The following is a 16760-nucleotide window of genomic DNA, read 5'->3' as shown; positions in this document are numbered from 1 at the left end:
TACAAATACAAATTTAGACAAGGTTCCCGCCCTGAAATATTTGCAGCCTATTTTGAACAACCACAACACTAACAATTTAAGGATTAGGCACAGGAATAGATGCAAAGAGACAGAGGTCAAAAAGGTTAGCTGAAGGAGGTGGGATTTAGGAGGAGATTTAAAGCTGACTTGTTTCACAGGTAGAACGAACTTGTTCCAAGAAGAAATACTATCATGCAAAATTTCTTCAAAATCTTATTCTGAAAGAACTTTAAATTCTGAATGTTTAGGAGGTTTGGGGAGTCCAAACCCATTGACCTTCACAAAATATGAGAGATAAGGATTGATGTGTAAGTGAGAAGTTCATATCTAAACCAAATTATTTCCCATGACCTAAATTTCTTTCCTTTTTGCTCACAACTGGGCTGGCAAATTAGTTCCTGAGTTTATAGCTTTTGCCATGCTACAAACTAATAAGGATTGCATGATTAAAGTTTTAATTTGCTCTAATCTAACCATTTCCATTTACAGCCTGATGGCCATATTGGGGTAATTGCAGAGAAACCACACTTTTCCACCCCTTTCTCTCAGAAATGAAAGACTAAAATTGCAGGGCAGTCCCAAACCAGCTCTTTCCTCAGCAAGTGTGTAATGGGGCTTGCACACTCCCCAGCCTTTGTCTTAGCTCTCTTAATGAGTCCATTCTCTGTCCCTGCTTAGTAGGGGCAGCTGTGTCTAGTGCCAAGAGGGCACACTGAACACATCCCCTTCCCAAGGGCCAGGTGATGCTTCAAGCCTTGATGTGTTTCATCAGAGAGGATCTGCTGAACAGCTCAGACATGGGGCTCTGCAAACCTGCACATGCTCCTAAGGCCACCCAGATGCAGGCGGGATATGCACAGCCATGTGTTGTCTGCTGTGGCAGCTAGAACATTTAAAGCACTGCTAGTTTATACATCTATATATTGCTTTTTCACCTCAAAACATAATGCTGATCACAATTCTTGATTTTTCCATCATAACAATTTAATTTAATTTAAGGAATTGTTTTAGAGCTTTGCTTTATAACCCCATATAAGGAATCCTTTTAAAAAAATAGAAACCTGTGGGTTTTTTGTTTGTTTGTTGGTTTGTTTTCTGGTTAGTTTCTCAGCATTAGCAATTGATTTTTTTTCTTTAGATAATCTGCAAGATATTTGCAGTAGCAGCAATGAACATGTCAGGTAAGTCAGTGCCAAAAGGGTTGTGTAACATCAGAAAGAAGATATATAAGTTGTTAGCTTGACAGTATTATTTCACTTTTATTTTTTTTATTAGCAAACTAATTTTACATTATGAATTGAGACATTTAGGTTAATTTTAAAGGTGTACAGAGATACTAAGAAAGGAAATCTAGTTAAGAGAGATGTTGAACTGTAATAATCAGTCTCCTGAAGTGTATTTTGTTGGAAACATGAGAAATGGAACAAATGCATGCAGAAGCACATACCTGTCCTGTTAACATGTTACATTTACAAGCTGGGTGAAGGGTGTGCAATGCTGTACAGTGTACTAGATTACAAGATGCATTTACAGTCCTTGCTTTTGATTTTCAGTATTTTATTTCTTTCTTTGAGTACTTTGAAAGAAATACCTTATGAAATAGCGTAACTGTAAATCATAGCTGGACATCAATATAAAGCTTAACCCTTACAAAAAGCTGTCATGACTGAAATACAGTTAGTATCACGAAAGCAAGTATGAACCTGCATTTTAACACAGTTGTCTTCAAAAGGACACGGATGTAAAGGATACAAAAAGTAAACTGTGAAAACAGAAGAAGAAAACAAAGGAAAACTACAAAGATGCTTTATAAATTGCACTTCACTGGTGCCACTCATACCATGGTTGGAAAGCTGATATTTCAGCTAATAATTATAGAGATTTATTCTTTTTTAAAGTTTGGCATTCATTTGAAATACAAAACAACAAAGAAATAATTTAGAATGACCAACAGCACATCACTCAGTCTATGTACTTCAGAGGATACACAAAGACACATATGAAATGTGTTTATTTCACACTGGGGCCAGTGAAAGGAAGGGAATTTAAACTAGTAAACATTTGCATATCCCATATATATGAATGAATTGTGGAGTAGAATTTCCTTTTTTTTTGAGTTTTTCAAAGTAACTATGTTGGTGTTTCAAATCAGGTTAGAAAACCATCAAAAGAGGATGAAAAGTAAAGAAGAAATTATTAAAAAAAAATACAGGATTCCATTAATGGCTCTGGAAACGAAGACAAACAATACCCACATTGCCAAATAACAAGTACAGTCTCTTCCCCTGAGCAAAATGAAACAAGCCAAGACAGCCCTAGAGCATAATCCTGCAAAGCTATGGACTTGGCAGAGACGGTGCTTCAAACACAGGGCTAAGGAGGAGCCAGCACAGCTGCAGCACACACCCCAGTTCTGACAGGTGGCCTTAAACATCCTTACTGCACTCTGACCCAGCCTGGGTCTCTCCCTTCAGAACTGAAGCTGTTTCTGCAAGTTTGTAGTAGAAAAGCAAGAGCAAATGCATTAATAAATCACTCTCTCATTGAGAAAGGAGCCATAAAGGCAGACAATCAAGCATTATCTATATTTAGTTGAATCACATTGTTTTTAAAAGAGTGGTAAAGGTGCTCAAACCTATTTCCCATTTATGCAATTAATAAAAATAAAAACCACCAATGGAAGCGTCACCTTCTACGCTGAGCTAAGCTCCTGTACCAAGAAACACAAAATTTGCCCGCATGTTCAGTTCCTCCCAGTGTAGTTTCTCCCCGTGACTTTCCAACCCAGCCTGCACTCTGATTTTACACTTATGTTTAAATAATGTGCTCCATGTAATCCTGCAAAGACTCTCCTGTAATTATGCAAGGCTGGAAATGGGTCTGTTTCTCTGACAACAGTTGCTAGAGTTGGGGTTCATCCCTGCAGGCCTGAATAAATCCTGCAAAGCTGGGCTCCCTCTGGTAAAGCAAAAAGCTGAACATGGTGATTCCCCACATTTCCAGGACTTTCCCGTATACCTATATTGCTCTCTTTGATTTTCCCACGCTGAGCCCTTTTATTTTAACACATTCAATAAGGAGGGAGAGAGATGCACAATTTCCATCACAGTGACCTGGGGAACAGGGATAATTGCCATAGGAGAATGCCAGGAGATGGCATCACTTTTTGTCACCTCTTTTCTGGTTCACTAGAGGGGAGTCTGATTCCAGCCAAAACATGGATCTCAAGGTGGACTTCCAGGCGAGCCAGGGATACAGGGGGCTGAGGCAGCAGGTGAACACAAAACCCTGCAAGCTGGGAGGAAGGTGAAGGATAGAGAGACAGCGGAATGTTGCCAGTGTTACATGAAGAAACTCTGAGATTTCTGTTACTGATTTTTTCTGTGTGTGATTTTGTAACAACGTGGGAAAGCTGGTAAGATGTGTGTGTGTCTGTGAATGCAAAATTTGAAAAGCAATCTATACCTGGAAAAATATGGCATCAACATAATATGTATTAGAAGCCTTTTAAAGGAAAGTTGTCCTATGCCTTCTTAAGGATACCTATGAAATGTATTTAACTTCTATCTCTGAAGCTAACTTTGAGGCCTCTTCACAAAGCCAAAGGAATAAAGGCATGCCTCTACGCCTGATAGATGTGGAATTAGGATTGTAAGATCTGATGTCAAAAGTAATAAGACAATGGGAGATAGAAGCTAGTAAACATCTTAAAAGTTAACATTTTACTACTTAGTAAATACTCCTTCACCTTCCCTTGAAAACGGCTACAACCATATGACTTAGAAGAAAACTCACCTGCTATTTTCAAACTATTGTACTTCATTGTGCAAGACTTAAAGATGCTTTAAGAGCCTTACTTTAGTAAGAAAATGTATAATCAAGATTTTGAAAAATTATTTCTATCTTAAAGATGCTGTTGTCAGAAGTTATGTATTCTTGCAAAGAACTTGCTTATACAGACTGCTTACCAGGCTGTTCACTTCTACTTATTCGTGAGTAGTGACTTAGTTAGCAACTGGGAAATAAGATTGCTATTTAAATGGGAATTTCGTGGTATCTATATCAAAGCATGTATCTATCTTGATCTGATGCATATATTGTAAAAGGTTTGCAGTAGGTCCAAAATTGTTGGTCATAATTAACAGGAAAACATATTGGTAGTTCTATGTAAGTAGGTCTAGGTAGATCCTACCAATGTGTGAATACAATTGGATCTGTGAAAGAAAAATAAAGTAATACATGAGCCACTGATCCTGCTTTGTCTGTTGTTCCTTTTAGTAGAGATATGTGAGAGTTTGCAGATCTAATATTTGAAATAATACAGGAGTTTATTAATTATTTTTCTGAGCCTTTATATGAAACAAAAAGATCACAAGCTTTAAAGTATTAAACAGAATTAGGAAATACTACAAGATGATATTTCCTCACAAATCTGAAATATCTGATAAAATATTTCTGGCATGTACATACTGCTATTACCATTTCAAAATCTGGTCTTGCAGAAGTGAGAGGCAAGTTAAGCTTCTGTACAGTGACTACTCCTACAATGAATAATCCAATTGCAAGAACACATGAGTCATGTTAAGATTTCACCTGACTGCCTGTTCCCTGGGATGGAGGCTTTAGGAGATGCAGTGCTACCCAGAGGAAGGTGTGGCTGCTGCCTTCATTTTTTCACTAAATAAAATTATTGATGTGGTCTGATTTAATTAATGAGCTTGCTTATAACTAGATCAGATCTCTGGTACAAAATTCCCTTTGGGGAATGGTACAGAATTGTATTCTGAGATACCACAAGAACATTCCCCAACAGCTTATTTGAGTTATAATTAGTTTTGCTGAAATATGTGGCATGATTACTCTGAGCTGGTACACAGCTCTGGTCCTGCACTAGGGGAGGGAACTGGGGACAGAACAGCTGCAGAGGTGGCATCCCAGTTTTTCACACCTGCTATTATACAGAAGGAGCACTCGAATACTAATTCTCCTGACAAAGATGGCCAAACTCTTCCTGACTTCAAAGAGAACACCAATAAAAGTCAAGGAAGAGAGGACTGGCTCTCTGAGAGCCTCCAAGAGACCTGCACAGGGCATCTCCTGGACAAAGCACAAGTCTGCTGACAGACTCAACACCCTCAAAAGCAACCTTTCCTCACCAATTTAGAGGCATAAAGTGTTTGCTAGAATAGTTTATCCTTTAAATTGTCTTGGTCTTTTATTTTCTTTCCATTGGTGCCATGTTAAATTTATTAAAAGAGAGAATGGCCACAAGTCTACTGCTTACTATTTACTTTGAAAAATCAAGGTTTCAGATGAGAGAAAAGATTTTCACACTTAACTACAGTTTAATGTATGACTAGGGAAACTTACATGGAAACCAGCCACTTACTATGAACTCAAGAAACAAGGCAAATAAAAAATAATACTTTTATCCCTTTCTTAGGAAAAATTCTTATTGAATATCTGTCAGACTTGGCCCGTAGAACAAAAGTGGAAAAAAAGATCTATATTTATTATCCTTAAGATTCAAAATTCAACAGATCATTCTTCTCGCAACCTGGGGTAATTACTACCCAAAACTTATTTAAAACCATGGTGTGCTTCTCATAAGGTTTTGTAACACTTTGGATAAAAAGGACATTTAGAAATCCTGGTGAATATGTCACAAAATACACCTGTGTTTTGCAAAGTCCTAATATACATGTTGATGTATAATATAACAAGCATACATTCACATACCAATATCTAATCACTCTGTTGCACATGTGCAAGTCAGTTCAGTGTGCGCAGGTATGTTGATGTGCATGTGTGAGTTTTAGTATAAATGGACTGGTGTAGACTACTGTTACAATACCAACAGTTGTATTGGGAATATACAATAAAAATACTTATTTTTATAAGGGTCATAGGTGGAGATTTCTGTCATGTGGAAGGTTGTCCTTTTCAAGTACAGGACACCTTTCTCAAAGGCATTCTTTTTAAATATATCCAATTGCTGTGCATCTGCTTAGATGGACAATAATCTGACTCTGAAATAGAGCTATACAATATGATGACATATATTTAAATGTTTAATATGTAGCATTGATTAATAAGAAATTACTTTTTCAACATTGTTTCAAAGACAGCTTGTAATTGACATTTTTCCTGTGGAGCAGGCTAGATATTCCTGCGTGGCTTTATCTCATGCCTGGGATAACCATGTCCCAGAAATCGTTATCCTCAAAACTTTTAATGTATGATGTATAGTCCCCTTATTTCAGTACTGGATACATGCATTTCGTCCCTTCCCTTGATGAGTGGAGAATGTAAAGGCCATTTTTACTTCCTGTCATGCAGAAACCAGTGAGCATATGAGACTACTTTTGTATAAGGATACATGTCTGTTTTGGGAAAAGGTACACATTAAGTACACTAACACCTGCTTACTTATAACCAAGGATATAAGCAGATAAATGTTTTAAAGAGCAAGAATATAACTGTAATCTGACTTCAGATTCTGAACTCCAGTCTTTCAACTAAATACAATGCAAGTGTGGGTTGGTACGGTAGGAAGAGATAATTTTCCCATTATAAATTTTCCCATTTATCCTTAATTAAAAGGAAGTTCTGAGTTTTGTGCTGTGCAAAATGTCTCCAATGACCTGGTTTACATTAACAGTAAAACTATCTGCTTAATTTACAATACTCAGATGATGTAGTTTTCTAAAAATAAATATCTTGCCTATCCAATAAGGCATGTAGATTATGGATCAAATACTCTTCCTAGTATTACATTGAAAGTATAAGCATTTGCCTATTTTGGAATTGAAAATCTATTGGCATTTATTACTTCTTGCCTATAATCTCTAATTTACAAGTGACTAGAGCATGGCTGATACCCATAAACTTTTTCAAATATTCACATTTCTCTCATGGTAAAAAAAGAAATATAAGGAAAGAGACAGAGCCTAGAGGTGCCTAGAGGTGCCTAATTTCAAGCCACTTTAGAATATTTTTCATTCCTTAAGTTTCATTAACACCACCCATCCTAATGTGAAATACAATTATTTTCAAAATTCGTCAGTCCCTCTGTGACTTTTGGCTACTCTGGTTGTGTGTTCCAAAAACAGCATTTACTTTGTCATCAATATTCATTTTTTGATTCTGGTGCTGATGAGAAATGAGGATATTTCAGCATGAGTCTTCTCTGTGACCATGTACACATGCTCTGCTATTATCTTATGCAGCTTTGTATGTTATGCAATATAGGAATATTTGTTTAACATACGTAAATAATCTTTTTGAATCCCCTAACTAAAAAATTGTTCTAATCTTGAAAATATTTAATGATGTGCATGACAACTAGCAACTTCAATGACAGTTCATCACGTGTAGAAATGCTTTGTAAGCTTGAGGACAAGAGTGTGCTTGAATTTAAATTACAGTAATATTCATGGCATATAATATACAAAAACTATAAATTATAAAATGGACTATGTATGAGCTTGCATGTGTGCAGGCTTGCAGTCTATGTGAAACATCAATAAATTTATTTCCATACCATATGGCTGGTTCCTTGCAAGAAAGCAGCTTCAGCTTACTGTGATTCTTGCAACTGTTCACCCGATACTGCAACAAACTTTCAAAGCAAGAAGTAGTATGTACAAGCACCTAATTATAGAATGCAACTTCTTATTAGCCCATAAAAAGCATAATTTTTCAAATTAGGTGTTTTACATAAAGTCTTCATTCCTGTCCCTCAACATTGAACCCAGAGAATATGAAAGAATCTCAGTTGCCCAAAACTTTAATGAACTTCTTTTAAACTTTATCAGAAAAAAAAACCCAGTCTCTTATAAGATTTTTTTTTTTTACTCTATGAAATCTTAGAGGACATAAATATTATCTAAAAAGGTCTTGCAGTGATTGATTCACTATGTAAACCCAGTTGCTATGCATTTTTCTTTCAAGAAAATAATATATTAGAAATTAGATGTTTGCCGACACCGGGAAAAATTTTCTAAAACTCCTTTGGAATTTCAGGTTATTACATTGTAATTTAAAAACTCAAACAAATAGGAAAAAAGCAGCAATCTATCTTTGGTCACAGATCCACTTAAATGAAGTGCAGTCCCAGCAACATGGTTTGTTAAATTAAAACATAAATTATTACACTACATTTTCATTTTGTTTATTAAATAATAATAATAATAAAAGTTTTATGAATTTAGGAGTATGACTTTCATTCAAAGGCGTGAACCTATCATGGATTTTAGGGTCAGAAGGGACAGTTATCTCACAAAGGTCAAGCTCTGTAATCTGCATCAAGACCTTAACTACTATTGGAAATACGTGAGTATTGAATAAGCCTTAAATGAAAAGAACAGAAGGTTCTGGTTATTGGGATTAGGGCACTCTGAGTGCTTTAACCTCTAATGTCCTTGCTTTCTTACATTGCCTATTCCTGCATAAGTAGGTGCAGCCTCAAAAGGAAAGGTGACTTGACCCCAATTAATCTGATATTTAGGGCAGTTGCAGAGGAAATAATAATAATATTAATAATAAAAAAGGTGGCCTTGATCTTGCTGAGGCCAGGCAAGGTATTGATCTAGGATTCCCTGTTACTATATTAGTTAACCACATGCCTGCTTGCCTTCGTCTTCTGCTGTGGGCACTGTGCTTGCATCTTCCATGGAGCAGTTAATGTGCCAGCTCCAAAGTTCAGCCTGGTGGTGGGCTTGGGCCACTCTGGAAAAGAACAAGCTCAATGTTCATTTACCAAATTCAAACTTGTTAGAAACTAGCAAAGATTAGTATTTTCTAAGTTATTTGTCTTTAGATATGTTATAACTCAATATTTATGCTTCAAACACTCCATGGCAAATTCTTTTAATATCTTTGATAGGAGATTGACAAACATTGCCTTGTGCAAATTAAAGTTGTAAATCGTGTTTGAAAGCTAGAGTGTAACTTCAGAATGTGCAGATTTCTTGAAATTTATTACACAATCAGCAACTTTAGCTATGGCTTGTTACAAATGTTTTAAACTGGTGCTTGAGTGTCCAATAATAATAATAATAATAATAATTCATAATTTTGTCCTCAGAAAATACTGAATATAAGAAATAGGTTTGGTTGGATTTCTTTTGTTCTGTGTAAATAGAAATGTCTCTTAAGGGCATGCAAAAATAATAATTGAGTACCATATATATTGTTTTCTAGACACTAACATTTTCAGAATATTAGAGTTAAGTTGCTTAATTTACAGGAGCAAACAAAAGATATTTGCAGAAATTTGATACTGATTTACCTATTAATATAATAAAAAATAAAAATAAATCAGAAGTTTGCATTATGTGTTGAAATAATATAGAGAAACTCATTTGCTCTTTCTCAGTACCCCTTTAATCATGAAGTCTTATAGCACACAGATTTCTGTACTGGTAGAGTCCTTAATACCATAATTACAGCATTAAAAAAATCAAAAGTATGCAGATATGATAATAGACAATAGCAAGAATAATAACATTGACCTTTATATTTTGTGAAAAGATTTACCAAATGTATTTAATATGCTCTTTTGCTTTATTACTCTATCTACAATATAAATGCAGTCTTTTAATATTGAACACTTCCAAATGTCTACATCTTTCTCACGCATATTAAGACTGCAGAGTTATTTTTGGGGGAATGTAAAGTTTATTTATTTTGTCAGTTAGGATAAATCTTTTTTAAACTTTCGTTGCAATGGAAAGCTACTCAGTGATGAAGAGTAGACTGGAAGGAAGCTGATGAAGAGATCGTGGTTGAAAGGCAAGTGGTTGTGGTATATCTGATAAGAATATTAATCAGTATATTTTTTGTTCAATGTCAGATTTTACACTATTCTCTTTCTATACATATGCTAAAATGGATATGCGATTTTTCCTTTCACTGAAGAAGAAATTATCCATATTTAAGAAAGAGTGTCAAAAGATGTATGAATACTATAATGATACTGTTGCGGTTGAGACGGACAAACGACATAGACCAAGTTCTTCCAGGATGAAAGTAGTAGATGCCATTTATTGCCACAAGTGCATTTTTATACAGTTATCAGTTCATGTGTCTCTTCACTATTGATTAGAAGTTACAGCAATAACATCTCATTGGCTATTTTTGCTAGCATCAATGTTACTCTTTTACTCCCTTCTCTCTCACGGGTACATCCTTAACATCCCCGGATACTCCTTTACTCCCATCTTTCTCACGGGTAGGCCTTAATATCTTCAAGGCTAATTTCTGTTCCCATGCCCTCCATCAGGGAATCCACGGACCCACCATAGTCCCCCACATGATACCTAATGGGACACATATACATACTAAACATAGAAGACTTCATCCAAAAATCTGTACTGTGAAGTCTGGCTTGTGCACTGAAGCTTATTACTGTCAAGTAATACTGCATAACAGCAGCACTTTAAAATAATGGCACTAGTGGGAAAAAAAAAAAAAAAAAAGTAAATACTCCAACAAAAACTGAGTTGTTTTAAAATGGGGCTTTCTGATGTTCAAGCATTTGTTTTCACCTTCTTCCTACAACAAAACCCATGGACATGGTACATTATTTTGAACCAACATTTGAGATTTTTATGTATAACTGGAGTCTACCAGTTGTGTTTTTATCTCAAGCTTGTGAGAGTACTACGACAGTTGATACTACTCACGTTAGTAAGGCATTGAAATGAACCTAAACTGACCAGTTCCACATTTCATAGGAATCCAGTGTGCTTTGTCTCAAGGAATTTTTTTTTACGAAAATGTATGGAGCTTATTTTCAGACAAATATACCCGAATATTTGGTTTTGACACAGAAAACAAAAAAGAAAATGTCATGACCCAAAGATGCGAAAGGTGATACAAAAAAGTGAAAGTTAGCAGAGTTTTGTAAATGAAGTAGGTGTTGAGCCAGGTTTTCTATTTCTGTCCACTCTTCCTAACTGTGGGGGTCAAAATCATTACTACTTTGATATTTTCTTTTTCCTTATGACTATTCTTGATTACTTTGGTGATACTGACCTGTAAACCCTTCTCTTATGTACCTACATGATTGCCCTAGCAGAGAGGCAAGTCCATTATGGGTGTTTGGGAATTTCCCACAAATATTCTAGCCACACCTTGAAGGAAGGACTTAACTGGTCGTGGTAGGTAATCCCTCAATGGAAATCATTAATCACTGGAAATGTGGCAGGCCTCAAAGATGTGCTTTTGTCACATTACTCTGCATTTGCCAGAACTTTCTTCTAAATGTTACTTCTAAGTGCTGTAAACACCATCACTGGAAGTTTCATATTTTGCTGGAGGAATATCACGTCAGAATCAGCCTTGAAAACAGGAAAACTTGGTGGCTCCGCCTTGTTAACGCTTTTGTAGAAGGCTAGCTCTTAAACCTGTTAGTGGTGCAGTCTGTGTTTACATGAAAGCAGGATCTCCTGAAAGCAGTCGGTGCTGTTCTGGCACCACGGTTGCACTTGCCTCCATCGCCGCAAGCTGTGCTGGTCCTCCGCTGCCTCCCAGGCGGGGAAGGCCAGGGTAGCTCTTAAGTGGGAGAGCAAACCCATCCCCTCTTGTACACCCCTGCACAGGTGGGCATGTTTCACATACACAGAAATTACTTGGCGAAAAAAATAAAAACAAACAGCAACACTTGAGCTAACTTTATGTAGATTATTTTTCACCCATACCAAGTATTTTGCTGTTTTAGCTATAAGCATTGCACACATTCAACCGTAATTGCTCATGATGCTTTGAGGTTCCAGTGCAAAATCTCACAGCTGGGTGAGGTTCAGCTTTCTCACCAAACTGGCATGATTGAACTCGCCTTGCTGAACTCATCAGAAATGATATCACTCACTGCAACTTTCTTAAGTTGGTTCACAATGTCTCTTCACCAATCAAATGCATTTCTACACAATATATCCCAGACTTTTAAAATTACATATTTTGTAATTCATTTTGATAAATGATACTGTACACTTCCGCAATTTTGTAATGGTGTTCTGCTGTTATAAAGCGGAATATTCAGATGTGGTATAGCACATTCAAAAAGAAGGTAAGCTTATAGGAATCACCAGTATATATTTGCCCAGTTCTACTGTGAGACAACAGTTTCACTTGCATCCATATGCCTGAGGTACACAAGGAATTTGGTGTTGTCATGTGACTAAACATGTTCACATAAGATCAAGCAAAAAACATGAGAAAACCCATCTAACATTGTGTCATTGTGTCTTTTGTGTGTGTGCGTGCTTCAGGGTACAGACCCTTGAATTTGCCTTCTGTAGACAACCCAACAAGTCTAACCCGAACTTTGTTTTCCTCAGGGTCTGTGCTTACAGACTGGAAACTACATAAGTCTAAATCAGTCGGATGTCTGAATAATGTACAACCAATATAATTTCATGGTGCCCCGTTAGCCAAAAGAGGAATTCAATTCACTGGTAATTTTCAAACAGCTGCTGCCACAAGGCCACGAGTTTTATACCAGCTGAAACAGCACAGCTGATTAAGAAAACTGAGCCTCTTCATTCCAGTTATAAAAAAGCTTGAGGAGCTTATATTAAACACACACAGAAGAGCTGAGAGCTTTTTGAGCTGTACCACCAGCACTAAGCCACATTTTTTTTTCCTTGTTTGGAAAAGGAAAGGGGCGTGCGTTTTGGTATGGAGTTGTCCACCCCTTTTCTTTGCTGGACACACATGGGGGTTCTCCTAGAGCTCCTTCCAGCCTGCGAATACCACTCCCAGAACGGGGAGAGGTGCTGGCTGCTGGGTGAGGTGAGGCACTCCTGTCTGCCCTGCGGCTGAGACTCCATCAGCCAAACACTCCCTGCTCAGGGAGTGACAGCTCATCGTAAGGAAAGGAGGCAAGAACAAACATTTAAAAGGCCTAAGCTACTCCTCCTTTACCTTCCATTTTGCCTTTTTTTTTTTTCATACGCTTTACAACTTTCCTCCTTGTTTTCATATCTCTGGTTTTGTGAATCTTGCCCTTAACTTATGCTGTGACATTTCACAAAGTAGCATATATTCCTTCTTCAGCACTGAGAAGAATTTTTTTTATAGATGTCTTTTTGATGTAGCTTTATTTTTCTTTGGTTCATTTTTTGTGCTTTCTAATTATTTTCATATTTCCATATTCTTTGCTGTATTTTGTTTTTATTTCATTATTTTATTTTACTTCTTGCCCAGTCTTGTTACTTTTTTCCTCTAGTCATTCATTCATTTTCTCTCCTCTGATTTTCTTTCTTTCTGTCCATTCAGTTCTTCCCTCACATTCCTCTTTACTCTTGTTTTCCCTTCTCTAATTCCTCAATAGTTATTTTTTCATAATTTTCAGGCAGTGTCCTTTATGGCTTGCTCAGCCTTTCAAGTCCTGGTGGTGGGAAGGGAGAGGACTGGGAGGAGAGAAAACGAGGAAGGAGGCTGACTTGAACACACTGTTGTCCTACAGGAAAAAAAATGCTATCTTTGCAAAGTCCATAAACACAGTTTGACTGACTCACTCTACGCCATACTGAGTAGCAACCTCATTTTCAAGGATAATGAGAGCCTCGGAGGGATGGTGGTTCCCTGAAGAATGAAAACATGAAAGAGGACTTCCCCAAAGCCATTGGGTGGAGCACAAAGGATGTGGAAAGACTGGAGGGCTGGAGAGTAATGATTATGATAGATAAAGATGAGGAATTCAAGCACCATGAATATCAACAACGGAATATGTTGACATTTGGCCTCCACTGACCATCAGCTGGTGAAGCTGGTGGAGTCCACTGTTTTGCTTCAGTGAGTCTGAATAAGTCCAATGCTATGAATTATATAATAAGTGCCAGCTTCAAAGTATTTAACGACATTTTAAATTATTCATGAATTAATTTAATTCAGAGGTTAGAAAGAATTACTACTCTTTTTAAAGGTACTGGCAATACCATTTCAATTTTGGTGTCAGTATGGGTGCCTCAGCACATTTTACGGAGGCTATTTTCATACAGAACATACAAATCATTATACAATAGCTAGTCCAAACGTGTATACTAAAAACACAGTTCATGTAAATTTAACTGGAAAAGGGACTTTTTTATTCTTAAATATCTGTGTTATAAACTTTACTGCAGATACAGGCTTAGTTTTTACAGGTGGAAAAGTGATTAAATTAGTAAAACATTAGTAAAACTGGTGACTTGCTTCAGACATCTCTACTTGAGTGTTTGTACACCACCATCTACGCCAATAATGTCTGACTTCTGTATTTGACATTTTTCTTTCTTTTTCTGTTTTCTAATATCAGGTCTTTTGGTGGTTTAATAAAACAGCTGCATATTATTGATTACTCACCCATATTTTCTTTCTGTTCTTCCTCTATGCATTCTGATTAGCATATTTTCATTGCAGCTCTCTGTAATGGAAAATCATGAAAATGTGTCTCCTTAGAAGCCATTTTTTCATTTTATCATTAGAAAGAACATGTGTGACAGGATTGTATTCTTCTGCAACTTTTTTTTTTTTTTAATTTATTCTGTTAAAAAGTGAGCACAAAGTCATAAAACAAGATCAAAGTCTAATATGCATTTACTTTGCAAAAAATTTAAATTTCTACAAAAAGCTCCAAGAAGCAGAGTCAGGCCCATAAGCAGAACTGTCATGACCATATTTCTGGTCTGAGTTGCACCAAAAGCGGTGGTTTATGATGCACCTTGAAATCTAAAGGAATAACTCTTTGTTCTAATGTCTAGTTTAATTCTTCACACAAGAACAAGTTTCAACGTGGAGGAAACCCCAGGAAGGTTTGTTCTGTCAAGCTGCCTTTACAGTTGTGCATCCTCATAATGCAGGTCTCTGTCTGCTGAATCTGTATATGCCAATGATAGATACATATGCTGGTAATATTGTGAATAGCATATGATCTTCTGATATGTGAACTGAAGTCTGCTTAATCTACATATAATTAGCTAAAGCTGTGTTTTTTTCTGTGGTACTCAACAATGCAATAATATATCAAAGATAAAAACTTCTTAATGGCATTTGCTCATAGCAACACAATGAAGATGGAAATTAGAACTGGTTTACTTTAGTTTTTAAATAAGTTTTTCATTCTTCTGCCTATCAGACAAAAATACAGATCAAATGAAAGACAGAAAAGAAAAGACACATAAAACAAACTGATTACAAGAAAGGGTATAAATTAATTAGACCAGAAAGTATTTTGGTTTTGCAGCTATCTTCCTTTATAATCTCAAAAAAACATCTAAACTAATGAATGTTAAACGTGTGCCGAAACTAACGTACGTGTATCAACTTGTCTATGCTTACAAATGGAATAATTTAAACAGAACATGGCATAGGTATTAGAAAAATAAAGAAACAACCACACCTATCCTTGTAAAGCATGTAAAACTGAATAACATGAAAGAGCATGAGTGAGTGAAAGAAAATTGTATGTGCGTGTGTATACACTACTTAAGGTGGTGATATTAAATGAATGTATCACTAACGCAAAGTGGATGAGGTGGACCTGGTCAGCTTCCTCTTCCCATGACAGAATAAGATCTGACCAACACAATAATTAAATAAGCGTTTCATCTGTTAATTGCTCTATTATTGTCAGAGTTTCAACCTTTCTTGTGAACGCAAGCCCTAACGCAGAGATTTTACAGGAAAAATCCTTATGGCAGTAAACTACTAAAATGTAAATATTTTAATGTGGGGTGCTGTCAGGATGAAGACATTTTAAATTAATATTTCTGGGATTATAATTATATCCAAAATGTACTGTACACATTGTAGAAATCACAAAGGGTCTTCCTCTGTAGTTTCTCTAGCCACCAAACCAGACCATCATAACAAAATTCTACAGAATTTGAAACTGATCTCAGCAGGAACCAGTGTGAAAACATCAACTTGGGACAAAGACACCCAATTCCAAATTTAAAGTTTTCCCCTAGTAAAACAAGGCTATTTTTTTTTTTACAGGTTGGGGACATATTTGCAGATTTTTTTTCATGAGCATTATAAAGTTAATGGAAAAAAAAAATGAGCAAACGTAAGCAATCTGGAAGTAATATGCAAATTTAAATATGTGAGATTATTTAAAATATCCTTTACTCTCTGTCAATAAGTGAATACTTATTTTGTAATTTGAAAACACCTTTCAGTAGTATAACAATTCTACAGATATTCTAGCACATATAGTGAGACTTGGGAATGCACCAACATCAGAGAACCCCAACCACATCCTTATGGAAATCAAAATCATTCCACCTTCCTACCATTTCTGTGTCCTGATTTCCACTGGATGGGAACTTGTAGATGCTGACAACCCTTTGTATGTCATTATGCTGCTATACATTACTCTGTTTGGGCAAGCACATGGCCAAGGCAGCAGGAAGCGATGGGAATATCCAAGCTCGTCAGTTAAATGCAGCTGTGTTATTGATGCCTGTGGACTTGCATGAGGTGTTTTATTCAACAACATGGAGAATGTGCTGTCTTATGTATATTACTAAAATTATGCAATCCATAAAGCTGTTTCTTCTTTCTTCAATTGCCATTAAAAGTTTTGGTTGAGGTTAATTTCTTCTGTGTCATGTTGTATACAGAAAGTAACGGTCCATCTCCATTCAGTATTCCAAGAACTTAAACAGAAAGCACTGCTACAGTATCTGATCTTTTGGCCTTTTTGTACATCATAGGTCAGCTTCTCTACCAGTAGGCCCAGTAATCTG

The 16760-nt window shown here is 36.3% G+C and overlaps 2 long non-coding RNA genes across 4 annotated transcripts in view; one reads left to right on the top strand and one right to left on the bottom strand.

Moving 5' to 3' along the window:
• LOC135578606 (uncharacterized) overlaps nt 1-15625 on the top strand; it is a 53937-nt gene extending 38312 nt beyond the window's left edge. The window contains exons 3-5 of one of the 2 annotated variants that reach the window (XR_010470542.1): nt 1160-1202; nt 3214-8355; nt 9759-15625. This is a non-coding gene — a long non-coding RNA (uncharacterized LOC135578606). Of the gene's footprint in view, nt 1-1159; nt 1203-3213 lie in introns of both variants that reach the window. The other variant, XR_010470541.1, reaches the window with a different exon arrangement.
• LOC135578607 (uncharacterized) overlaps nt 8624-16760 on the bottom strand; it is a 27236-nt gene continuing 19099 nt past the window's right edge. Inside the window, exons 3-4 of one of the 2 annotated variants that reach the window (XR_010470543.1) lie at nt 14374-14434; nt 8624-8751 (exon numbers count right to left, since the gene is read on the bottom strand). This is a non-coding gene — a long non-coding RNA (uncharacterized LOC135578607). Of the gene's footprint in view, nt 8752-11483; nt 11620-14373; nt 14435-16760 lie in introns of those variants that run through there. The other variant, XR_010470544.1, reaches the window with a different exon arrangement.

The sequence above is a fragment of the Columba livia genome, chromosome 2, assembly GCF_036013475.1.
Source record: "Columba livia isolate bColLiv1 breed racing homer chromosome 2, bColLiv1.pat.W.v2, whole genome shotgun sequence".
In the NCBI taxonomy this organism is placed as follows: Eukaryota; Metazoa; Chordata; class Aves; order Columbiformes; family Columbidae; genus Columba; species Columba livia.
The sequence above is the reverse complement of the archived record's forward strand: the minus strand, read 5'-3'. Positions and strand labels throughout refer to the sequence as shown.